At 56.6% G+C, this 26,048-nt stretch overlaps 2 protein-coding genes across 2 annotated transcripts in view; both read left to right on the top strand.

Annotated features, from left to right (window-relative positions):
• The window catches only part of POLR2D (RNA polymerase II subunit D), a 471,659-nt gene that overhangs the window by 956 nt on the left and 444,655 nt on the right, over positions 1-26,048 (top strand). The window lies entirely within an intron of this gene.
• The window catches only part of HS6ST1 (heparan sulfate 6-O-sulfotransferase 1), a 66,496-nt gene that overhangs the window by 5,786 nt on the left and 34,662 nt on the right, over positions 1-26,048 (top strand). The window lies entirely within an intron of this gene.

The following is a 26,048-nucleotide window of genomic DNA, read 5'->3' as shown; positions in this document are numbered from 1 at the left end:
ATTGGTACTGAATAGCTTGTGAATTTTTTTTTTTTTTTTGAGACGGAGTCCCACTCTGTCCAGTGCAGTCTGGACCATGGCACGATCTCAGCTCACTGCAACCTCTACCTACCGGTTTCAAGCGATTCTCCTGCCTCAGCCTCCCACGTAGCTGGGATTACAGGTGCCCGTCACCACACCTGGCTAATTTGTTTATATTTTTAGTAGAGACGGGATTTCACCATGTTGACCAGACTAGTCTCGAACTTGGGACCTCAGGTGATCTGCCCACCTTCGCCTGTGAAAGTGCTGGGATGACAGGTGCGAGCCACTGCACCAGCCTATTGTGAATTTCTTTTTTAATTTATTTTCTTCAATCACCCGAAAGTACCAATCTTCTGGCTTTTATTGCAAAGCCTTGCCCCACGAGTGCACCCTCGGGGTGGCCCATCTATGTAGGGCGCTTGGGAGCAGCCGTGCCCAGTCACCCACGTGTCCTCACCTGCTGACAGGTGACTGAGTTTCACCCCTGCTGAGAGACGGGTGCAGCTCCCAGGGGCCTGGGATGCACCCTCTCTGGGTGCCCATCACTGTCCCACGTGGCATTTTGTGGGGCTGAATTCCGCCTCTCTGAGGCAGGCGTGACAAGCCATGGGGCTTGTAGAGAGGCTGGCAGGGTGGCTCTTGTCCCCTGAGTGCTTAACAGGCACTTGGAATGGGTCATCTTTGGCCCCAGTACTCCCACAAGACACGTATATGAAGATCGGCCCCATTTTCCACACAAGTCAGGCCCCAGAGATGGTGGAGAATGTGTCAGCCCCTCAGCCTGGAGGGCCAGGAGCTGGCATGTGGACATCTGTCTGTCTGTCTGTCCTGAAGGCGGTATGCCGCACCCAGCCCTCTGCTCCCCGCCACCCCTGCACGCCTGTGGAAGGCTGTCTGCAGGCGGGAACGATCGCCGCCGGCCCAGGCCAGCCAGATGCGGAACGCCGGGGCTTCTGAGACCTGGGCAGACCCGGGCAGTTTCCCACGTGGGCCTGTGTTGTAGCGTTTACTGGAAGACATCTGGCGGCCTTCACTCAGAGCAGAAGGACGGGCATCACGCCTGGGCTCTGGGCTCTGCAAAGGTAGTGCTGGTGAGGCTGCCTGAGAGTCGGCCCCCTGGCAGCGGAGACTGCCCACGGCGGTGCTTGACTTCTGGCGCAGTGTGGCCAGCCCCTTCCGCCACCTCCCCGTAAGATCGGGCTGTTTTCAGGTACTCCTCTGGTCCTGCACCACCGATGCCACCACCAGCCCAGGGAGGGTCAGCCGTGCAGGGGCAGTGCTGTGAGCGTGTGTGGGTGCAGTTGGGTCTAGGCCATCCCTCTGCTCCTATGTCCTTGCTCTGCCCCAGTGGGTGCTGGAGGGTGAGGAGGTGGGAAGCCCAGGAGTCTCCCCAGCCCCTCAGCTTCCCTCTCTGGGTGCCATCACCATCCCACGTGGCATTTTGTGGGGATGAATTCCCCTATGAAAGACTGGGGGGTGTTTCTGGGTCAGACCTCGAGCATCACGGAGGCAGCAGGACTGGGCTCAGCCCCCACTTGGTGGTAGCGTGTGGTGGGTCTTTCGGGTCTGAGACGGGAAGAGCGTGAGAAGCCGAGCTCCGGGGAGCAGTTACCGAGTGGTGGCATGCGGGGCCCCGTCAGAGGGGAGCCCCACTGGAAGGGCTGCGTGATTCAGGCGGGAGGCAGACTCGGGCCATCCCCTGCCAGCTGCTTTTCGGGCACTTCTCTGCAGCCACCTGGACACTCATTGGCACCTGCTCTCCTGTCCTTGAGGCCGACTCCACACGGCAGCACTTATAGGTGAGGTGACATTTTGTTTGCAAAAAGGTTTTCATCTCTTAAGACCATTGTTCTGTTGCCTTTTCAGAGACTCAGTTGGCTCTTTCTATGAAGATTTGCTGTCTGTCTGGGGTTTGGGTGGGGTATGTTATGCTGAAAAAATAGGTCTAGACCTAGGGGATAAGGTTGCTCCACCCAAATGACAGTGAGCTGGTGGCAGTGAGAGGCATGGGCTGCAGTGCCCTGAGCGAGTGGAGAAGCCTCCCACGTACACGGTTTGCAGGATGAGCAGGGGTGTGGAATGGAAACCGCGCTTGGAAAGCACAGTTGGGTTTCAGACACAGCATCCGAGACCCGGCCAGTCACAGCAAGAGGGGCCAGTGGAGATGGGACGGCGTGAGTGGAGACAGGCCCCTGCATGCAGGCCGGCTGCTTTCTGACTGTGGGACTTGTGGCCTAATCTCTCTGTTCCTTTCCTGAAAGTGCCTCTTTCGTGATGGGGCATTGTCCCAAGTCCCCAGCGTGCAAGGGCTGTCGTTTTGGAAAAACATGGCAGGTACATGCCCACACAGGAGCATTCAAGTGCTGATCCCAGACCACCCAACCCAGGGTAGAGGCTGTTAGAGGGCATTTAGGCTCAGCAGATGGGTGGAGGGAGGCTGTCCAGTCACCAGAGACCACACACGTCCTACCCCAGCCGTGGTGTGAAGCTGGGGCTGTCTTCCTTGACCATGGAGCGAAAACCATGCAGGACAGCTCTCCCCCTCCGCGCCACCAGCTGCTCCTGAGCCAGCTCTGTGGGTGCTGGGAGCTGCGCTGAGGATTTGCACCCGTCCCTGCCAGCCTGTGGCCTTCTGCTGCCGTGGTGCCCCTGCCCTGAACTCCCTCCAGGGCGCAGGACCTCTGGGGCCTCACACCCACCCCACTGTTGGTCCTTGATTCTTTGACTCACACAGTGTGTGCTCTGGGGCTGGGGCTGGGGCCTGGCTCCCTGGGGGAGGGTGCCTGTGGGGGTGACACGCCCCACGTTCCTTGCCTCAAGGCCACCTCGGGAGCTCTTGGGTCCTCTCTGTGCAGACCAGGCACTGAGGCTGCGGTGGAGGGCACGGAATCCGTAGGGACTCAGCTGTCTGCTCAGGACCTGGGATGTGTGTTGGGTGGGCTTCTTCCGGAAAGTTCTGCTGAGAGTCCAAGGAAGAGAGGAGTGCCCTGGGCAGCCCCTCCTACATTGTGGCTGGACCCGGTGGGTCTCATGGGCCCAGGTAGAGATCTGTCTGAGCCTCAGTCTTCCCATCTCAAAAAGGGGGTGGCAGTCTGCCATTTGGTTCTGTAGAGGAACCAGTGATTTATTAACCGTGACCCCTGTGACCTCATGATCCCTCAGCCCCGGACCGTGTCCGTGTCCTATGGGAGCCATGGCCACTCATAACCCTTTGGCATTCCGCAGCCTGGTGCAGGCCCAGTTCCTCATCGGGAGAGCGAGCCGTCAGCAGCTGTCCGCGTGCCGTGGGGGGACTGGCCGCGGGGCCAAGGCTTCAGTGAGAGGCAGCTCCCACGGCCTGCACCTGGCCTGCCTTTGAAGGCCACACGTGACCAGCGCAGCTGCCTGGGATTGTTTACACGGAGAACGTTAAAAGGCCCAACAGGAGGGCCGGCCCGTCAGGGCAAACCGCTAATTGTCTGGAAAGATACGAACTGGAGAGACTGAAGCTCTGGAGCTAATTGTTTACGAAGCCTTGAAGGCCACAGAGGTCGGTGGCCGTGGGTGACCGCCCCCGCTGGTCATCGGCAGGGGCAGGGGCCTGTTATCTCCCTGTGACAGGGCCTCCTGCTGAGGCAGGCCTGGTCCTTGTCCAGGATCCCAGTTGTTCCCTGGGAGTGGCTCTCCACTGGTCAGCCCAGGCCACTGCTCGGAAGTTGTGTCAGGTGGACATTGGAACGTCCGATCTCTGGGGCCAGCCCAGTTGGCATTCTAGCTCTGGCCCCTTTCCCGCCTAGAGAAGTTGGGAATACTTAGCCTTGTTTTCTTCTCCTGCCTCATGGAGTGGTGGGAGATGAGAGTCCACTCTGTAAGCTCCACGCCATCCTTCACCCTCCACAGCAAACAGGGACAGAAGGTTCTATGGGTAACCCAGCAACAAGGAGGGCAGGCCAGGCTGGCCGGGACCCACCTCGGGGCTGGGGAACCCCGGGACCGTACCAGGGGTGGCAGCAGAACAAAAGAGAGGCCCCAGGCTTGCAGCCAGACCAGCTGGGCCAAATCCTGGCTTTGCATCTCATAGGCTTCTGCAGCTCAGGTTCCCCGTCTGTAAAATGGGCACACTGATAATGCCTATGCGGTGCGTAGGCACTTGGAGTTGCACCCACAGTTCCACTGTGGCCTCTGTACTGTAAGAGGCTAATGTGGCCCGGCTCTCCTGGAGACAGGGAAGAGACCTCCAGAGCCAGCTAGGAAGTCAGCCCTTGTTCTCACTCCATGAATCGGTTGGTTTGCAGGGAGCTTCCCGCAGAGCAGCTGAAGTCTGGGCAGGTTGGGTCCTGTGATCTGGGACATCACCAAGCGTCATCACTGGCCTTCCAAGGTGATGACCTGGAGCATGTTGTGCTTTGGCTGTGGGGGTCTCCTGCTTACCTTGGGCTATGGCCTTGGGACCGCCCAGTGCCTTCCTGACTGTGCCCACTTGACAAAAGGCTGTCTCTACCAGGATCTCCCAAAAGCTCTGGCCCTCCCTGGCCAGCAGCCAGGATATAGAGACTGTGCACGTCTGTCCTGCTGCCCAGGTCGTGAGACCCTGTGGGTGGCAGCCCGACCCCACCCCCAGCCATCTGAGAACCTAGAGACCCAACCAAGAGGAACTCAGGGTCAAGAGGAGGAAGGGGTGGGTGCCGCGTGATGCTGGCCCTGCGCAGAGGCCCTCCTGGCTGAGGGCCCAGGCCTTGTTCCTCAGATGCAGTGGTTCCTCCCTTCCCTGGACCCCACCAGCTGCCATCGCCCCCTACATGGCATCTCCGGGGGTGTAACTGGGGAGCCCTGTGGAGTTTCACCTCCGTTCCCGCTGCAGCCTCAGAGCTGGGTGCGGCTCACAGGTGAAGACCCCACGCACTGTGCTCCCCCCCTCCCCGGCCTCCCCGCAGCCTCGCTCAGCACCACTGTCCTGCGTTTCACGTGTTTCCTGCCCTTTTGTTTATGCTTTCGCTGTAGATGTGTGTATTCCTTAAACGATACACACTGCCATTTTGCTGTTACTAATTTTCCAGAACCCTTATCAAACTCTGCTTGACCTTCTGCAACTTGCTGTCTTCACTCAGCCTTGTTCTGAGATCTATCCCTGTTGGTCCCTGACATGCATGTTTAATTCATTGACTGCTGGACTTAACATCAAGGTAGTCCGGACGGATCTGTGCTCGGTTCTAATGCAGCTGCCGGGAGCATCTCACTTCGGCTGTCACAGTCCAGGTGCGGCCACGGTGCTCGCACACCGTCCTTACGTGTCCCTAGGAGTGTGTCAGAGGGAGGTTCTCCTCACCACCATGCTGTGCCTGTGGTTCCCCATTGTTTGGGCGGGCACACTTGGCTCATTTCTGCCAGGCCAGGAGCCGGGAAATGGGACCTCTGTGCTCTTAGTGCGTGTCTCCCCTTGGCGGAGAGATGGCATCTCACCATGTGTTTATTGGCCACTGAGGTCTCCTCCACCGAGCTGTTCGTGTCTTTGGCCTGTTTTCCCTGCAGGGTTGTTTGTTCTTTGCACATCGGTCTGTAAGGGTTCTGTGGGTAGCATGCTGTCCGCTTCTCTCCTCCTGTTCATCGTTTCTCCGTGTGTGGGCTCGGGCCTGGGGCATCCCGGTGCCTGCACCGGGTAGGGCCAGGCTGGCCCAGGCACATCCCATCCTGCAGCTGAGACAGATGCCAAGAAGAGGTATGCCTGCTGACCTCTGAACCCCATGGGACCCTGCTGGCGGTGAGAGCTCAGCCGGGACTTGTTAGTGTGAGCGGGTGGACAGACGGCAGCTGACCAGCATCCTCCCTGCAGCACGCACCCTCCAGGGCTTTCCCTGGAGATCCTCAGTAGTGCCCACAGTGGCACCTGCATGGCCCCGAGCCCAGGAAGACCAGACGAGCAGGCAGTTCTTCCTGTGCCAGGGCCCCTCGCAGCGATTTTGCCCCATGTATTGGGGTCCCTTTGAGATTGAGTTGGAAGGAAACCCAACTAACACCAGCTAAAACCAGAGCCTGGAACCCACAGCTCTGAAGTCACAGGGTCCCCCCACCCCAACTCCCAGTGAAAATCTGGGTGGGCCTTTCCCAGAGTGAAGCCTGCCTGTGTCACCCCCCCAGCCCTGCCAAGGAGCTGGATGTCCACACCCTGTGCCTCAGCCTCCCCCCATGACACTGACGACGCTGCTGTTTGTGCCTCCAGCCTGGTGCCTGGCCCTGCCCTCAGTCTCCAGGCCACTTGGGCACTGTCTGCTGCGGGAGCACCCAGGGCTGCCCCTGCGGGACACTGCTCTGTGGATGAAGCTTCTCGCACCCCCTCGGAAAGGAGCGGGGGGGTGGCAGCCCCCCCATCATCCCAGCCTTGGAATGTGCCCCCACCCCACGTGGCCCCAGCCGCATGTGTGCGGCACCCCTGCTGCCGTGCCCCTACTGGCCTCAGACAGAAGGGCCTACGCCTCACCGTCCACATGAGAATTAGAAAGCGCCTTCTGCTGTAGGGCTTGCAGGAACAAATGTTTGCAGCCCCTAGGCAGCAGGGGTAGCATCTCCCCTCTGAGTTATGAGCTTTGGAGGCTCCCGTGTAAATATTTACCTCTCTGGAGCATTGGTGACCTTGGGAGATCGGGATCTGTAAGCACTGAGGTTTTGTGTTTGCGTCATCGTGGCCAGGGTGAGGTGGGGGTGTCGTCCCGGAGCAGGGAGCCGCCGGGCTGCGGAGTGTGCAGCTGCATTCTCCCTGGAATCCTGGTCCACATTTCCTGGCAGGGAAACCTTCGCAGCGGTGCAGCCACGTCCTCCAGCCCGACCGCAGCTGATGGAGGGAAGGCCAGGGAAGGTGCTGTGCTGTGGGGTGATGCCAGCGTGGTGGCACTGCTGAGGAGTGGAGGCACAAAGGAGGGCATTCCTGTCCCAAGGGTGCAGTCTGGGAGTGGAGAGGGGCTGTGACCGACTGCCACCCACTCCAGGCCAGGCCAGTCTCATTCAGGCCTCACTGTCAGGGGCCCCGTTTTGCAGATGAGAAAACTGAGACTCAAAGAGCCTAACTCACTCATCACCTAAGGCCACCGGTGGCAGAGCTGGGATTCACACACAGGCCCATGCCTCCAGGATTTCCCCCAAACTCCTCCCAGTGACAAGGTGCAGGCAGGTCACTCCCCAGCGTGGGAGCCAGGCGTCAGCCAGGCATGGGGCTCGTGTCCACCACGGTCCCTGCCTCTGGGAGGGTAACGCAGCTGTTCTGTGAGTGGTGGGCTCTCCAGGGAGCCCAGGATGGTGCAGGGACCCTGGGCAGGTCCCAAGGGACCACCGGCCCACCCTCCTCAAGGTCCAGCAGAATGAGTGGCCACCTGCTGGAAGCAGCTGTCACCAGGTGTGATGCGTCAGCTCCCCTGAGAGGATCAAGGGCAGGCAGAGCAGATGATCTCCCGGGGAGTTGAGAGGGTTGTGATGTCACCTGTAAGGAGAGGCCCTGCCCAGGCCCTAAGCCGGGGAGAAGGTGGGCCCCGGAGTGAGAGCAGGTTCCAGCTCTGCCTGGAGAACAAGGGCCTCAGTGGGCCAGACTCCAACCCTTGCCACAGCCTCCTTCCTTCCCGCCCACCACAGCCCCCAGGGCTCCAGGCCCCTCCTCTCCTGCCTCTGTTCCCTCCTGGCAGGCAGGAAGGTGAGCAGGTCTGAGCGGTTGGTTTTGCTCACACAAGTCCAGACAGGGCTGCTTGTCGGCCCACATCCTGAACCCTGCGAAAGTATACGCCTCCCAAGTCATGCTTTCACCATCCAAGCAGGCCCGTCGGGAAGCCAAGCCCGGCAAGGAGGGGTTTGTTCCTCTGCTTTCCTGGAAGCTGGGCTGGCAACCTTCCCAGCAGAGAACATTGTTCTTATAAAGTGAGGGGTGTCAGCTTTCACCCAGTGGGTAAAAGGCAGGTAGTGGGACTGGTATGGCTGTTCCAGGACAGGAGCAAACCCCCATCCTTAAGCAAGTGGGTCAGATGGGGACCCAGGCAGGCGATGGGTCAGGCCAGCAAAGGCTGGAGAATCCCAGAATGGAGAGCTTAGGAGGCCCTCATCGCAGGGAGCCGCCTCCTGCATGACATTGACCCTGTGCATTCCACACAGATCACAGGTGCTGCCCTGGGCCACCAGGAAGACCCTGGGGACCACATTCCATGGTTTGCCACAGAGCCAGGGGATGATGGCCTGCAAGTGTGTGTGGCTGCCCAGTCACCCGTCCTCCCCAGTGCAGCCCAGCCCAGCCCGGGTGCAGGAGAGGAAGGCAGCCACTCCTGAGTGTGGTGAGATGCTGAGTGCTCCAGGGTGGGTCCTCTCACTGACCCCGTGAGGGCTGCCACCGCTGTGCAACACTGCCGTGAGCTCTCTGATGGGACCGTGTCCCTGTCACTGTCCTCTGGTACCTGGGTGTCTCCATATCTTCCCAGTGGCAGAGGGGTTTGGGGCAGCATCTGACTGCAGTGATTGTGTGCATTGCTGCAGTGCTGGGCTCCTCTCCCGAGGGCACCCGCGGGCAGAGGTCACCAGCCAGATGGGCAGGGCCAGGGTTTGAACCAGCCAGCCCAGGGACCTTTCTGGAGTCCTTTGCAGCTGTCCATTAGCAAGGCAGCCTCCAAGGGATGCCAGGGCCTTGCAGTCTGTGACAGGTACTTGTTTCGTCCTCCTGCCCCTTAACCAAAGACAACCTAGCACCCAGGCAGTGGTCCTTGTCCTGAGGGGCTAGAGGCCCTCCTCTCACCAGGCCTGTACCACGCACCATCTCCGTCCCTGGGGAGCACCCACACGGGGGAGACCCAGTTTCTGAAGGCTCGGACACACCTCCAGAGGATGAACATGGCTGGCAGCATCCCCTGGGGTAGGGGTCAGGGAGGGGAGCTGTATTCGGGTTCTCCAGAGGGACAGAACTTACAGGATATATAGAGGCAGGTGAGAGAGGATTTGTTAGGGGAATTGGCTTATGCAATTAGGGAGACTAAGATGACCCGAGATCTGCCATCTGCAAGCTGGAGAACCAGGGAAGCCAGCAAGGAGGCTTAGTCCAAGGCCAAAGGCCTGAGAACCTGGAGGCTGCAGCGTTAGGTCCCAGAGCCCAGAGGCCTGAGAACGTGGAGTTCTGATGTCCGAGGGCAGAAGATGGGTGTCCCAGCTCCAGAAGAGAGAGGAGATTTGCCCTTCCTCCACCTTCCTGTTCTGCCGAGGCGCGTGGTAGATGGGAAGATCCTGCTCACGCTGGAGAAGGCGGTCTTCCTTTCTCAACCCACCGATTCAAATGCCAATCACAGACACACCCAGAAACAAAGCTTTACCAGCAATCTTGGTGTCTCTTAACCCAGTGAAGCTGACACCTAAAAGCCACCACAGTGGCCTTTGAGGGAGGACCTGAGCACCCACACTGGGCTGCAGTGGCATTCTCCCAAGGGAGCCTCAGCCATTTATTTCTAGGCACCTCCCAGATGTCGCCTTTAGCAGGCTGGATGTCATGAAGCAGAAGGACGTTGGCAGGGCCAGCTGGTGGCACGTGCCCACCTGACGGGGCTGCCCAGCGGTGTCCCCCACCGTGTACGCAGGAGCATCTGGGCCAGACAGGTGCATGTGCAGGTGGGACTTGAAGCTCAGGGTTTTGTGTGATTGGGTGCTAGACCTGGAAACTACGTTTTAGATACTTCGGTTTTGTTCTTACTGTAACAGTAATGCATGTTGATTCTAGAACTTGTTCGCAAGCACAGAGGCACTACATAGAGCTGTCCCCAGCCCTCAGGCGGCCCCGTGGGTGTTGTGCTGTTAGGGTCAAGGTCAACCTGCTCCCAACTTCTCCACGTGGCCCCGTGTCCCTGGCACTTCACACACCCTCCTGGCCCTGCCTTTACTGTTCTCTGGGATGCTGCAAAGCACGCCTTGGCTGCATGTTTGGTCTGCATCTTGGGGCGTCCTTTCAGAGAACGTGGAGAGTGGAGGTGTCCTGGCTGTGTGCCTCGCCCTTGAGCGTCGGGGTGGGGCAGGCCAGGCCCCGGAAGAGCCTGGCATTCCGGTCGTGTGTGGGCCCGGCTCCCAGGGTTTACACTGTGGGGGACTAGAGAAACCTGTGGTCAGCACTGTGGAGGAGCATACAGGGAGGGTGAGGACAGGAGGGCGTTGCAGGCAGAAGGTGCTGTGAGCAAGGCCCTCAAGGGCAGGCAGTCAGGGGAGAAGGGGCTGGAGCTGGTGAGAGGCCAGGCCTTGCCCTGTGCAGGGCAGGGAACTGGCCGGCTGTCTTCCCAGAAGAGGCCCCACCACAGAGCCGTTGCAATGGGAGAGCTAGCTGCCAGGGCCCGGAATCAGGAAATGCCTGAATCCGGAAATGCCTTGAAGCCCAAGGGTGGCAGGGGCTTGGTGGGGAGGATCCCATGTGCAGCTTGAAGGAGTGAGGGGAGGGGAGCCAACCACCAGGCACAGGAGTAGCGGGGGGTTTGCGGAGGGAGCCACTGTGTCCAGGAGCCGCTCCTGTGTGCAGAGCCATTCCTGGGCCCCAAGAGAGGACTGGGTGCACCCTTGGGGAGCCGCTAGCCCTACACCTAGAGGAGCTGCAGACGGTCACAGGGCCGGCGCTGGGAGGGAATGGATCAGATGGGAGTGTCCTCAGCTGGATGCTTAGTGAGAGAGCCCCCCACACGCACTCCCACAAGCGAACACACCACGCATACATCAGTAAACAGGCAGACACACACGCACCCCCAGCCTTGGCTGCACAGCCCCAGCTCAGCCTGACCCGTGTGACCTCAGGGTCCCCAGTTTAGCAGGTGGCCAGTGAGTCATGGGGCCTGAGACCAGGTGTCCTCCCCTAGCTATGCCTCTCAGACCCCCTGAGGCAGCGGCGCCAGCCGGGAGCACAGCACCTGGCCAGAAGTTCCCAGGCACAGCCTCCACTCTGGTCACACTGAGCGGCGACACCCACTGCCTCAGGATGTCCTGAGGGATGGGACTGGCTTCAGGACTCTGGCGGGAATATCTTCTGATTGGGGCATGACTTTATCCGGGGAGAGGAGCTGGCGGCACCGTGGAGAGCCCAGTCCTCTGCCTTCCCTCCCCTCAGGCCAAGCTGGAGCCTCTGAGCTGTTCCCATCAGGGAGACACCAGCCGGCACGGTGTCCCTGACTGCCTGGCAGCCCTGATGCCTGCGTGAGCCAGTGGGGCCCGGGGACGCATGCTGCCCAGTGTCCATGAGTGCAGGAGACCCCGTGGAGGCTGGGCCCAGCGGGCAGGATCAGCTGGAGGCTTCAGACCAGCACACATGTACCCCTGAGGGTGCAAGGCTGGAGGACTCCCAGGGCTGAGCAGCGGCTGACAAAGCAGGCATGCTCTCACACACACACGCACGCGCACACTCATGTGCACACACCCCCCGCAGCAGCTCATGCTTTGGTGCCGGTGGTGACTCAGAAACATTCTGGAACAAGAATTCCTCTTTTCCTTACAAGTGGTTGGCACTTGGGGACGTTTCCTCGTGTTTGAAATTCCTTCCCGCTGGTCCCTCGAAGAGCTGAGCAATTTTCCACTCTGAGCCAGGCTGCTCTTCCATCCCGAGCCCTCAGAAGTCTTTGGAATGGTCCAAGGATATTAGAGGAGATTCTTTTCCAAAGAAGATCTGCTGTCACTGCAGACACAGGACGGGTGGCCTGGAGCCACACACCCCTGGGAATCCCTGCCTGACACACAGGGGGCGGGAGCCATGGACCCCCTGGGGATGTCTGCCCCACACAGAGGGGTGGCTAGAACCACGCAGCCCCCAGGGACCCCGCCCCGTACAGCGGGAGGGAAGGCTGGTTTCTATAGATCGTTCAGGAGGCTGTCGCTGCGTGTGTCCAAGCACCCAAAAGCCCAGACTTCTCAAACGTTGTGATCCAGGGCTCCCGTTCCTTTCTTTTGCCCTCCTCAGCTAATGACAATGACAGAGACACTCATTTCTTGTCAGGCACATGCCATTGCACCCACCCCCATCACACACAGCACACGGTGGCAGCTCTCTCTGGCCGAGGCTAGGACGGGTGTGGGACTAGCTGCTCTGGAGGGCGAGACACGCCCTGAGCAACTGGGAGGAGGGTCTGCGCCAGGCACCTCCACTTTGTGGGACTCATGGATTGACTATGGGGGCAGCTGGCACGGCAGGGGCCCTGGGTGTGGCCAGATGATGATGCCGGGCAGGAGCTGGGCCCAGTCCTGGGCATCCGCGTCCTCCACCTGCGTCACTCAAGGTGGCCTGCCCACCCTGCCCTGAGTTTTTTCAGTCTCAGCCGAAGAGATTAATTACCAACAGGTGCTAGACAGACAGTCCTGTGGGGGTCCCAGCTGTCCTTCCCTACTTGCTGGGAGAGGGACTGGAGCTGCTCAGCTTCAGGGACCAAGAACCCAGAGAAATCCCCGTGTACACAGCACCCCAAGTAGACACCTCTGCGAACACACGGCCCCCTTGGTGTGGCCCAGGTGCAGGGCTAGGGGCAGGCGTACCCTGGAAGCCCCAGCTGGTCACCAGCGTGGCCCAAGGCGACGCTGGTTTGGGAGAGGGTGGGTGGTCCCTCCGTCTTCTGCAGTGTCCCATCCCTGCCAGGGTCCAGGTAGGGATGGTAGCTGGGTCCTGGGGCTGCCGGCCCTTTCCGGAGGGCAGGCCTCCCTGCGTGGGCCTCCTGCACAGCCTCGTCCATGCCAGCTCTGCCTTCAGCTTATGCCGTGGGTTGGGGCTGGGCCTGTAGTTCCGGTTTCAGGAGTTTGAAGTCTGCTTGGGACTATGGAGAAGCCCCCCATTTTACAGACGAAGCCGCTGGGGTCCTTGGTTTGGTGAATTCAGCAGTAGAAGCAGAGCGTTACCCAGGCCGAGGTCTGACTCTCCCGTGCTGCCCCAGCCTGGGCTTCACAAGACAACTTAAGTGCTGATGGGAAGGGGCTGGCGAGACCCCAACTTGGAGGTGGGGTGTAGCCCTCTGCCCACCCAGAGCCACCTGCGTTACTGCGTGTTTGTGCTGCTGCAAGCCGGGTTTCCTCCGTCTGCTCAGAGCCCGGGGTCTGCCGCCCTCGCCTGCACCCCTAGCCTCCGCCTGGCAGATGGGCTGTGTTAGCCGGGCCGGGATGGGTGAGGGGTTGTGAGCCTCCCGGCCACAGCTTCCTACGCTGTGTGCCTCTGTCTCTCCACCAGCTGGGTTCCCTCCAGGGAGGCCCGGACCACTGTGATTACCCTCTGCGCCCCAGCTCTTTGCCAGGGCCCTGGTGCAGGTCATGCGTGGCCTTCAAAGACAGAGACAGGCAGCCCAGGCCCCGCTGTGCTGCTCACCGGCATGTGAGCTCTCTGCTTCAGTTCCCTCGTCCACCGCATGGGGCTGGGCCTCAGCGTGCCTTCCGCTGCTGCTGTGGCTCTTCCCCGCTGGGCCTGGGGTGTCCAGGGTAGGAGTCTGGAGGACAGGGCACGGCCTGCCATCCACTCAGTGTCCCCACATGTCACACTGAGACTGGGGCCAGCAGAGCCTCAGCAGCATAATTTGCAGTCTACGTTGTGTTGACCTCTTATAGTTTGCTAAGATTGGGCCGGCCAGGGCGGAGGGTTTGCTCCTGCTGGTGGGCCCGCGGCCGAGGGCACAGCCGCAGCCTCAGTTTGCTCTGGACGGGAGAGCAGGACACCTCCTCCCATGCTGTTGGGGTGCGTCGGGAGGCATGGTGCAGAGCAAGGAGGGAGCTGTGAGCTCCCTGCTGCATGGCAGGAGGCAGGCACTTGCGGAGCCTGCTCTGTCCCTCCAAAGGACAGAAACTGGGTCCTAGGTCCCACCTGAGCCCTGGGCCACGTCCAGGTGTGTTTCTGCCCCGTCTGAGGCCGATTCTGGTGTCCTTAGCCTCTGGGCCTCTCATTCCGAGAGCCGAGGAGTACCCCACGCACTTGTGCAGGAAGGGGAGGAGGTAAGGGGTGGGTTAGGCCTGGGCCAACCCCACTGGTGGACCGGGGGTGGCAGCACCCAGGGAAGTGCTCTTTTCCTTCCTGAGAAGCTGCAGGGACTTGGCTCTTGAGGACACTCATCGTGGGAAAGGCTTTTTTTGTTTTTTATTGTGAAGTACACATAACATAAAATTTACCACTCTAACCATTTTTAAGTGTACAGTTCAGTGGTATGAAGTACATTCACACTGTACAGTCATCACCGTCATCCGTCTCCAGAACTTTTTCATCTTCCCAAACTGAGCTCTGACCCCATTAAACACGAACTTCCCATTCCCCTCTCTCCAGCCCCTCACGCCCTCCGTCCTACTTCCTGACTACGAATTTGGCTGCTCTAAATAGCGGATCTAAGTGGAATTATATGATACTGTCTTTTCAAACTGGCGTAGCATAATGTCTTTAAGGTTCATCCATATTTTATCCTGTGTCAGAATCGCCTTCCTTTTTAGGGCTGAATAATATTCCATCGTCTGTATGTACCATATTTTGCTCATCATCCCTTCATCTGTCGATGGACACTTGGGCAGCTCCCTTCTTGCTATTGTGAATGATGCTACTGGGAACATGGGTGTACAAATATCTGTTTAAATCCTGCTTTTAGATTGTTTGGGAATATATCTAAAAGAGGAATTGCTAGATCATACGGTAATTCTATATCTCTCTTTTTTTTTTTTTTGAGAAACCACCATACTGCTTTCCACAGTAGCGGTACCATTTTACCTTCCCACCAGCACTGCAGGAGGATTCCGGTTTCTCTACGTCCTTGCTAACATTTCTTCCTGTTTTTTGATAATAGCCAGTCTGATGGATGTGAAGTGGAATCTCATTGTGGTTTTGATTTGCATTTCCCTATTGGCTAGCAATGCTCATCTTTTATGTGCTTATTGGCCATTGGTCTGTCTTCTTCGGGGAGATGTCTACTCAAATGTCTGTTGCACATTTTTTAATTGGGTTGTTAAGTTATAGGAGTTCTTTATATATTCTGGATATTGATCTCTTATCAGATATATGATTTGCAAATATTTTCTTCCATTCTGTGGGTTGCCTTTCACTTTGTTGATACAATCCTTTAATGCACAAACGTTTTTAACTTGTTTTTTTTTTTGTTGTTGTTGTTGTTGTTGTTGTTTGTTTTTGTTTTTTGAAACAGAGTTTCACTCTTGTTGCCCAGACTGGAGTACAATGGCGCAATCTCGGCTCACCGCAACCTCCGCCTCCGAGGTTCAAGCGATTCTCCTGCCTCAGCCTCCTGAGTAGCTGGGGTTACAGGCATGTGCCACCATGCCCTGCTAATTTTTTTATTTTTAGTAGAGACAGGGTTTCTCCATGTTGGTCAGGCTGGTCTCGAACTCCTGACCACAGGTGATCCGCCCGCCTTAGCCTCCCAAAGTGCTGGAATTACAGGCATGAGCCACCGCGCCCAGCCTAAACGTTTTTAATTTTGATGAAGCCCAATTAATCTAGTTTTTCTTTTGTTGCCTGTGTTTTGCTGTCATATGCAAGAAATCATTGCCAAATCCAGTATCGTAAAGCTTTTCTTCTATGTTCTAAGAGTTGGCAGTTTTAGGTCTTATCATTAGTCATTAATCCATTTTGAGTTAATTTCTGTGTATAATATTAGATAAGGGTCCAATTTCATTCTTTTACGTGTGGAAATCCAGTTTCCCCAGCACCATTTGTTGAAAAGACTGTGTTTCTCCATTGAATATTCTTGACACCATTTGACCATATATGCAAGGGTTGATTTCTGAGGGCTCTTTATTGTATTCCATTGGTCTATATGTCTGTCTATATGACAGTACCACACTGATTTGACTAGTGTAGTTTTGTAGTTAAGTTTTGAAATCAGGAAATGGGAGTCCAACTTTGTTTTGTATTTGTTTTGGTTTGGGTGTTTTTTTGTTTGTTTGTTTTTGAGACAGGGTCTCGCTTTGTCATCCAGGCTGGAGTGCAGTGATGTGAACATGGCTCACTGCAGCCTTGACCTCCCGGGCTCAAGCAATCCTCCCACTTCAGCCACCACAGCAGCTGGGACTACAGGCACTCCACCATGCCTGAGTAATTTTTTAATTTTTTGTAGAAACAGCATCGCACTGTTGGCAAGGCTGGCCTCGAACTCCTGGGCTCAAGCAGTCCTCCCTCATCGGCCTCCCAAAGTGCTGGGATTACAGACATGAGCCACTCTTTTTTGTCAAGTACTTTGGCTATTCAAGATCCCTTGAAATTTCATATGAATTTTAGGTTAAGTTATTCTGTTTATGCAGCAAATACTGTTGGGGTTGTGATAGGGATTTCATTAAATGCATAGATTACATGAGCAGTATTTATATCTTAATGATAGTAGGTCTTTCAGTTCATGGATATGGGATGATTTTCCATTTATTGGTGTTGTCTTTAATTTCTTTCATCAGTAGTTTTTAGTATACAAGTATTTCACTTCATTTGTTAAGTCTCCTCCTAACTATTTTATACTTTTTGATGCCATCAAAAACATAATTGTTTTGTTAATTTCCTTCTTGTATTGTTTGTTGCAGTGAATAGAAATACAACTGATTTCTTTTAATTTTTATTTTCTTAACAACACTGTTAAGTTAGTTTATTACTTCTAACAGGTTTTTGTGTGGGGGGGTGGATTCTTTAGGGTTATCTACATATAAGATTATGTCATCTGAGAAGAGAGATAACTTTCCTTTTTTGTTTCCAATCTAAATACCTTTTATTTATTTTTCTTACCTAATTGCTCAAGCTAGAACTTCCAGTACTCTGATGAATAGCTGTGGCAAAAGTAGGCTTCTTTGCCTTGTTCCCAATGTAGAGGAAAGCTTTCAGTGTTTCACCATTGCATATGATGTTAACTGTGAGTTTTTCGTATCTGGCTGTCTTAGTTCAGCCTCTATAACAAACACTATAGCCTGGGTGGCTCAAGCAGCAAGCATTTATTTCTCACAGTTCTTGAGATCCAAGTCCAAGATAAAGGAGCCAGCAGATTTGGAACTGTTGAGGGCTTGTTTCCTGGCTTGTGTATCCTCTGTATGTCCCATGGCCAAGAGAGAGAAAATCATCTCTCATGTCTTTTCTTATGAGGCCACTGGTCCCATTCATTATGACTCCACCCTCATGACCTAATTACGTCCCAGAGTCCCCACCTCCAAATGCCATCATATTGGAGATTAGGACTTCAACATGAGTTTTGGTGGAACACACACATTCAGTCCATAGCAATGGTCTTTATTACATTGAGGTAGTTTCCTTCTGGTTCTAGTTTGTTGAAAGTTTTTATTATGCAAGTGCATTGAATTTTGTCAAGTGATGTTTCTGCATCAGGTGAGATGATCATATGGTTTTTTTCCTTCATTCTGTTATTGTGGCATACTACATTGATTTTCATATGTTGAACCATCCTTGCATTCTGGGGATAAATCTCACTTGGTCATGATACATAATCATTTTTATATGCTGTTCAATTCAATTTGCAAGTATTTTACTGAGGATGTTTTCATCAGAATTTATAAGGGACATTGGTGTGTAGTTTTCTTGTCCTATCTTTGTCTGACTTTGCTATCAGGATAATGCTGACCTTATAGAATGAGTTAGGAAGTATTCTTTTCACTTCAGTTTTTTGGAAAAGTTTGGGAAAGATTTGTGTTAGTCCCAGGAGAGCCTCTCGGGACTCAGCATGTGCTGGGAGCCTAGTCACAATGCCTTGCAGTCAAGGGTGTGGACACCCAGTCAGCTCCCTGGCTGTGTGGCCCTGAGCAAGGCCTCACTGTGCCTGATTCCTCAACTGTAAACAGAGAGGAATGGTACCCCCTGCCCTAAAGTGGAGAGAAGAATGGTACCCATTGCCCTGGAGTGAGGAGAGGACCAAACGAGGACAGGGGAGGCAGCAAGGATGCTGCTTGTGCCATCAGCTGGCAACATTTCACGGTGTTCACAGTAGCCCTTGAGGACAGAGGGACCCAGGGCCCAGAGGGCACTGAATCTGCACATGATCACTCGGCTGCTGGTTCCTCACTGGGCACATCCAGACCCCTCTGCCTTCAGAATCCTGCATTTCTGCCTTGCCACATAAGAAAGCCAAGAAGGGGAGGTGGGTTGGAGTAGGTCATGGGGCCCACTGAGCCTTGGGTATCCTGGCAACTGCCTCTTATTTTCCTTGTTCCTCTTGGAGCCTGTCTGGGGAGGCCAGGGCTGTGTCCATTGGCACAAATCAGAATCAGCACAAATGTGCCTGAAGGAAGTAGTTTTAGGAAGCAGGAGGCTCCAGGGCCTGCCCACCCAGGCTGACACCCCTGTACCTTGTGGGCCACAGCCAGGGAATCCCAGAGCCTGAGTATGGGAGGGTGGTCCGAAGACCTCTTTTGTCTCCCCCTACACACACACACACACACACACACACACACACACACACGCACGCGCGCACACACACACACACACACACACACACACACACACGCCTCCCTTCTTCATGGTGGAGCCTCTCTACTGCCCAGTAGCCTGCCCTCTTCTCCTAGCTCTCCAGGCCCCGAGCACTTGTCCTCAGAGGGGCCGCAGCTCCCAGGTGGGAGTGTGACGGTGTCTCTGTCCTGCCTGGGCCACCAACCTATTGAAACTGGTGTTATCTTAAGGACAGCCAGCACCTCTTGACTCTAACAGGCTGCCCCAGGGTGAACAAGTTTTTAAAGGTGGCAGGTCCCACCCGCCCAGTAGACAGGCTGAGAACAAAGGAGGACCCAAGCACTAGCTAGGGAGAGCCCTCCCCTCCCTCGGGGGCTGTGGCATTTCATGGGCGGGGCCCTGGGCCCTCGATCACAGCCCATCCCGCCCTGTGCCCCCTCTGATGCAGTAGAGTCTCAGTGAGTTGTTACTGGCCTGGTGCAGGCCATCCAGAGCATGGTGCCAGGGCTGGGCAGAGGGCGTGTATGACAGAAGAGCCACGTGGGATCTCAGAAGGAGGCTGTCAAGTCCAGGCTCAGGTTCCATGGGCCCAGAGGCTGTGATGTGAAGGACAGTGCTTCATGGAGTTCGGGGCAAGTTTCCAGCAGAGGGTCTGGGCCAGCAGGGCAGGTGCAGAGAGGAGAAGGCAGGGCCCTGCCCTCAAGGAGGCCCAGAGCCAAGCCTACTGGCTTCGGGGCCCAGGAATAGTGCCATCATGGTGCCCCTGTGTGTGTCCCTGCAGTGTGGTCTCAGCATGGACCCCCCCAACCTGTGGCCAAACCATTGCCCTGGGATGTTCAGCAGGCCTGGGTCAGCTTCTGCCTGGCTCAGCATGGCCATTCCGCACCTAGAGGCTGACCACAGGACTAACTGGATCCCATGTGGCCACAGACCCTGCTCACATAGCGCTGGCCGCTGGAGCTGGTGGTTAATCCCACCTTCCTCAACCCCCAGAGGACCCCCAAAACAGGTGCTTGGTATAAATGGAACTCGCCTTCCGGTGAAGGCACTGGTGACTTGAGGCCACCTGATGGCCTCTCTTTGCCCTCTGTCCCCGTGGGCCCCAGAGCGTCTGGGAGCAGGTTCCTCCTCTGGCTCCGGGCCCCCCAGGCCTGAACGCCGTCCACACCAGCCCCGTGGTTTTGCTAAACATCCCCCGAGGCTGTGGCCCCGGGAAGCGCCCCTCAGGACCGTGGTCTGCTGCTGCTCTCCCTCCAACTTCGGAGGTCCCCTCCCCTCCTGGGGTACAAGGAACGGTGGTTTCTGGGAAATCTGGAGCCACCCCAGTGTTCGAAAGGAAAGTGCCCAGCAGCTGGCGGCAGCCACCACCACCCCTCAGACTAGCTTTACTCATGGCTTTAGGGAGTGACAGTCATGCTTCATTCCAGGCCTCAAAGCCTCAGCCATTCCCAGGCCTTGCTCTGCCCAGGCCCAGGCTGGCCCTCGGGCAGGCTAATGGGGAGCCAGGCCAGCAGAGGAGAAAAGCGTCCTATTGTGTGACACGCCTGTGTCTCAGAGCGGGCTGTGCCTGGGAGCAGTGTGCTTCCACGGGAGACGGGGTGTGCGGGCGGGGCACTGGAGTGCCTGGCTGGTTTGGGTCCCACTGTGTGCAGAGCAAGGCCTGGCCTTTGGGAGGGAGGCCCGGAGTGGAGGGGCAGAGCAGGGACCATCTCCACCGGGCCCATGGGTGGAACCACACAGGCTGCGGGCAGGTGGGGGCCGCAGCCACGCCAAGGACCCCAGACCCAGGGTGGTCTCCAGGGCCCTTTTGCAGTAGGAGTGGCAACAGAGTTGGAGAGGCGGCCAAGTGGGAGGCCTGCCCGGGCTCGCCCTGCCCGCTGCCCTCCCCCATACCCCATGTCTCAGGTGCCCTCCTGTGAGTCGAGCCGCCTTTTCCAGCAGGAGCCTGTCAGCTGATAGCACCCCCGCCTGCCCTTCCTGCTGCCCTTGTTCCTCTGCCCGCCCCGTGGCCTTGTGAGTCATGCCCTTTCCCGTCCGCCCTGTTCCCCCTGTGCCATTTGCCCTGGCCTGCGGCACACTGAATGCCCTCGATCTGGAGCCTCTGCACGGGGCACTGACCTCCCTGCTTCCCGCAGCCCTTGCTGGGCTGTCCCTGCCCACTCACATGCCCACATGCCACGGCCTCCCTGCGAGCCTGGCCGCCCTCCCCGAGGCAGGGGTGGGTCCTCCACCACCCTCCACATCCTCGCCGGGATGCCTGGCTGGTCCCTTCCAGCTCCTGGGAAGCGAGGTCCCAGAGCGCCGGGGTGAGGAGCACCGGCTTCTCCAGTACGTGTCTCGCCCCGGCTTGTTCTGTGTCCAGACTGGTGTGGGCATCCCTGCCCTGAGAAGGTGTTGGGTAGATAGCTGGGCCTGGAGCACAGGGCCCACCTCACCTCATCAGGAGCCCAGCCACAGTTAGAGCCGCTCCAGGCCAAGATCCTGCCAGGCATGGGTGCCATGGAAGGGCGGGCACACATGGTGTGAGCAGGCCCAGAGTGCCTGACATGGACCCTCTGGGGACCCCTCTCCCCACACCTTCACCGGGTGGTCTCTGTGGCCCTGGGAGGGCCTAGAGCTGGGCAGGGCCGGGAATCCCTGGCACTCTCTGGGCCCAGCCCCCTGGCCTCAATTCAGCCTCCTCACTGTTGCCCTGTGCCGCCTCCCCTGCCGGCTCCATCCAGGCCCCTCTTCTGGCATCCAGGGGCCTCCCCCTGAGCCGGACCCTTCCCCACACAGCCACCCTGGGATGGAGGAGCTTGTCAGGGTCTCCCCTGGGCGGGCCTTGAGAAGAGTGTGCATTCAGAGGAGCCTGCCAGCCCTGAGCAGGGAGGGTGTGGGACGGAAGGAACAGAGGGCAAGAAGCACCTATGGGGAAGCGTGTGTAGGCTCTTGGGGAAGAGCCTGTGGAGAGACGCCTGGCAGGCTACAGGGCCGGTGCCCCTACGCAGCTGTTAGCCACGTCCTTGCTGAGTTGCCTCCGTGCGGTCTGTCCAGGGCCTCCCCGTGGAAGGAGGAGGGGCCAAGTGATGGAAAGCAGCAGGACTGGTATGAGGCAGCAAGAGCCCCAGGCTGGAGAGGCCATGCCAGGTGAGGCACACAGCCTGTGCCCGGGCTCCCTCGAGCTCCACCTTGCCCAGGCAAAGCGTCAGCCTGTGGAGGGCCAGGTCCTGCAGCCAGGGGCTCTCCCTCAGGGGCTCTCCCTCAGGCCTGCGGAGCCCATTTAGAAGCCACCTGCTCCCGCTGACGCACCTGCTGAGCTCACCCAGTGCCTGGGGCCCTCCCTGCCAGAGGTCTAGCCCCCAAGAGACACAGTGAGGATCCAGACTGAGGAGGCCACTGCTTCCTCCTGCCGCTCCGGTGCCATGGCCACCCCAAACCTCCAGGACTCACACCTCACTGAGCGCAAACCCATAGCCCTAACTATGGGCTGTTCTGGACCCAGGGCAAGGGCAGTGGGCAAGAAAAGTAGCCCTCCCCCATGCCGGGACTCCGGCTGTCTGAGAGAGTGTGTGCCGGGTGCTCAGTAAAGACAAGAAGGACAGGCAAGGGGACTCTACTGGGAGTTAGGTCCCTAGTTCCTCCTTGTTTTATTGTGTCAGCTGAGATCCCCAGTACGTGCAGAGTTGCCTCAGAGAGAGCGGACGTCTTTGTCCTATTCGTGATCTTAGAGGGAATGCATCTGACTCTTCCTCATGGGGACCATGCTTGCTCTAGGTTTTGGGGATACTTTATCAAAGTAAGGAATTTTTTTTTTTCTTTGAGACAGTTTCACCCTTTTGCCCAGGCTGGAGTGCAGTGATGTGATCTCCGCTCACTGCAACCTCCACCTCCTGGGTTCAAGCGATTCTTGTGCCTCAGCCTGTTTATAGGTGCGTGCCACCATGCATGGATAATTTTTTTTTTTTTTTTTTTTTTTTTTTTTTGTATTTTTAGTAGAAACGGTGGTTCGCCATGTTGGCCAGGCTGGTCTCGAACTCCTGACCTCAAGTGATCTGCCCCCCTCAGCCTCCCAAAGTGCTGGGATTACAGGTGTGAGCTACCACGCCCAGCCAAATTAAGGGACCTCTATTCCTAGTTGCCTGAGAGTTTTTATTATGAATAGTGTTTTTAGCAGATGCTTCTTACACATTTACTGAGATCTATAGTCTGTTGCTGTGATGAGTCACATGGATGGATTTTCTCCTGTTAAGCCATCCTTGCATACCTGGGGTTACTAAGTATGGTCGTAGTGTAATATCTTTCATCTGCTCAGTTGGGTTGGATTTGATAACATTTTTGTTCAGGAATTTTTGTATCTATATTTGAACTCAGTGAGCTTAGCAGATCTGTCCACCAGGCTGCAATTTTCCTCTCTTTTGCGTTTTTCCAACTTTGGTCTTGGAAGATTATGTTGGCCTCATAGAATGAATTGGGAGTGTCCACTGCTTTACTGTTGTCTAGGAGGGTTTGCTTACAAAAATCTGGTTCTTTTAAAACTTGGTAGAGAGAGCCTGGCATTTTCTTTGTAGGAATTTTCCCCCTAACTTTTTGTCTTGAAAAATGTCAGACTTACAAAGTCATTGAAATAGTAGCAAAATGAACCTCATACCTTTCACGGAGACCCACTGCTTGTTAACATTTTGCAGTATTTGTGCTTGTGAGTGGGTGCTCTCGCTTGCTGTTATATGTGTATTTATATATGTAGTTATATACGTGCTTTTGCATTTTAGTAGAAGCATTTGAAAGTAAGCTGCAGACATTTCCTCAATGTTTTAGGAAGATTTTAAACTACTGCTTTGATTTTTGCTTTTTGAGACTGTTGGGCTGTTTGTGACTTTTTTTTTTTTTTTTTTTTTTTTTTTTTTTAAGACGGAGTCTCGCTCTGTCGCCCAGGCTGGAGTGCAGTGGCCGGATCTCAGCTCACTGCAAGCTCCGCCTCCCGGGTTTACGCCATTCTCCTGCCTCAGCCTCCCGAGTAGCTGGGACTACAGGCGCCCGCCACCTCGCCCGGCTAGTTTTTTTGTATTTTTAGTAGAGACGGGGTTTCACCATGTTAGCCAGGATGGTCTCGATCTCCTGACCTTGTGATCCACCCGTCTCGGCCTCCCAAAGTGCTGGGATTACAGGCTTGAGCCACCGCGCCCGGCCTGTTTGTGACTTTTATATCTGGACATTTTACACAAATAATTTGACAGTTATCCTCTCTCTGTCTCTTACATGTTCTCCTGGTGCCTCTGACCTGTGGATGGTGAAAGCAGGTAAGTCTGTTCCGGCAGCTTCCTCTCTTTCCCTGCCAGCTGGGGTGGGCCCATCCTCACACCGGGCGTCATGCTCTGACCTCCAGTAGGCATATTGTCTTGTCTTGTGCAAGGAGGAAACAGATGCCAGATGCATTCCTTGGGGAACTCGTCAGGGCCACACGGCTGTTGGGTGGCAGATCCCTTAGCAAGCTGGAGACCTGTTTCCTGGTGCTGCCAACGGCACGCCGGGTTCCCCTGGGAGCCCCGTGCTGCTCATCTCGGGGACCGTGCACGTGGGTGAGCGGCAGACATGCCTTGTGGCCTATGAAGTCAGACACCTCTGGTATCTGGGAGACTTTGGCTGCAGAAGGATCTCTGAGTCTCCATTTGCCCGTCTGCAGGAGGGATCTAATGGTGGTGACCATACCGGGGTTGCAGGAATAAAATGAGCAAAGTGCTTGATGGGGGGCCATAAAATGGCTGGGGGAGTCCTGGTTCTGGAAGAGTCAGCATTCCCGAGTCCCCCGGGTCACTGCTCAGGTGACAGCTTTCTCAGTGCATCACCCAGAGCTGTCGCCCTTCCTGTGAGTAGCGCCAGATCAGCAGGGCCACAGGAGTGTAGAGTTGGATGCTGCAGTTCGCTTGGGCACAGAATGGCTTATCTCTGCGGTACGCTGTTTAGGCTCTGAATTTCTCTGTCTGGGGAAAAATAGTCTACATTAAAGAGCATGCAAGGCCATCTCTCCCCAGCCCCCTCTGTGTTTATCTGGACTCGGGGCTTGAGGGGGCAGGCGTCGGCCCCTCTTCTCTGCAGAGAGGCTCTGTGGGGTCATGTGGGTGAGAACCAGGTGGGCTTTGCCTGGGACCCTGAGATGAGTTGCTGTAGGGCGTGGCGCCTGCCACCAGCTGTGGGCTCAGCAGGAGGTTGGAGCCTGGAAGGGTCCCAGGGACACTCCCAGTGATCCTTAGATGAGCTCTCACCCTCCTGTCCCCGAGACAGGCTGATGACTGGTGATGGTCCTGTGGCTTTGGAGATGTCCTGCGAGGCTGCTGGGGAGGCCCTGAGCCTCCCAGGCCTCCCTGACTCGCCTGCCTCCTGTGAGAAAGTCCGGTTCGATCGTGTACATTATCCTTTTGTTGTTTGTTTGTTTTCTAATACATGATTGGTTATATAAAACTGGAAAAATACAGCAAAAGAACAAATGGCCCAGGGAGAAGCCGTCTTCACACCTGGCGCGGGTTGCATTTCTGCTCCGTCTCTGCAGTTCATGTGTTTTCCAGAGTTGGCATCAGGCTGTACCCACAAGCTTTGATGTGGCTCTTTTGCTCACTGCGCCTGCAGAAATGAGCTCCTGTGTTAATGCAGAGTCCCCGCCCCAGAAAGGGCTGTGCGTTTCTACTGCCATGGAGTCACCGGGCGTAGGTATCAATTCGTGCCGGCTGGTCTCAGGGCCCTGAGCACTTTCTCACCTGGCAGGGACAGTTTCATAGCTGGGTACGAATACTGCACACCCCGGCAAGACCTGACACTGCCTCCAGCCTCCGTCTCGGGCCTCCGCGTCTCTCTCTCTGGGCCCAAACAGCCATGGTGGGTGTGTAGTTACAGGCTGTGAGGAAGGGGAAGGGCCATGTGAGTCCCCGCAGTAGCCTCAGCAAAAGGCCTGGAAGCAGGAGTGAGGAGTGAGCCCCAGAACTCTTGGCCAGGGCAAGAGGAGGCTGCAGCTCTGGAGACAGGTCTCAGGCCGAGCCAGCCCGCCCCTAGCCGACTGCCCTGCTGCTCGACTGCGCGCCCTGGGAAGAAGCAGGGCACCGTCACCTTCCCGTGACCCGGAGGTATGAGTGTGTGCGTTCAGGCAAAAGGGACATCTCGCCTGCTGGCGTCAGAAGCCAGAAAGTGCCAGGCGGGCAGGCGTGCAATATGAATGGGCAGCCTTCATGCCCGGCAAGCAGCCCCGCAGGGCCCTCACGCCCTTGCTGGAGCCCTGCCTTGGAGCAGCAGGCAGGAGAATCTGAAGGGCAGTGGGACACAGGTGAGGAGGTGGTCCTCACCCCTTCTGCTCACGGAAGACCTCAGCAGAGCCCCATTCCAGGTGTCCAGTCAGCAGCATCTGGGGCCAGACTGCCCACAGCCATGCTGGGCTTTTTGACAGGTGTCAGGCTCCCAGAAAGGCACCCGCCTGTTCTCCCCTCATTGAAGAGGGTTGGTGGAGAGCACCCCTGGACCCGGCGTCTCTAGCTGGCCCTGCTAGGAGGATGTTGCCAGCACCTCCTCTTGTGGTCCTTACGCTGGGGGTGACTTCTAGGACCTCCAGCAGTCACAGCCTTCCCTGACACCTGCCAGGTGGGGGCGGTCCTAAGCCTCACATCCCAGCCCTCTGCCCAGTTCTCTGTGCACCCCCACTTCAGTGCTGTCG

The sequence above is a fragment of the Macaca thibetana genome, chromosome 12 (genome assembly GCF_024542745.1).
Source record: "Macaca thibetana thibetana isolate TM-01 chromosome 12, ASM2454274v1, whole genome shotgun sequence".
Classification (NCBI taxonomy): domain Eukaryota; kingdom Metazoa; phylum Chordata; class Mammalia; order Primates; family Cercopithecidae; genus Macaca; species Macaca thibetana.
Note: the sequence above shows the minus strand (reverse complement) of the source record. Positions and strands in the feature narration are given on the sequence as shown.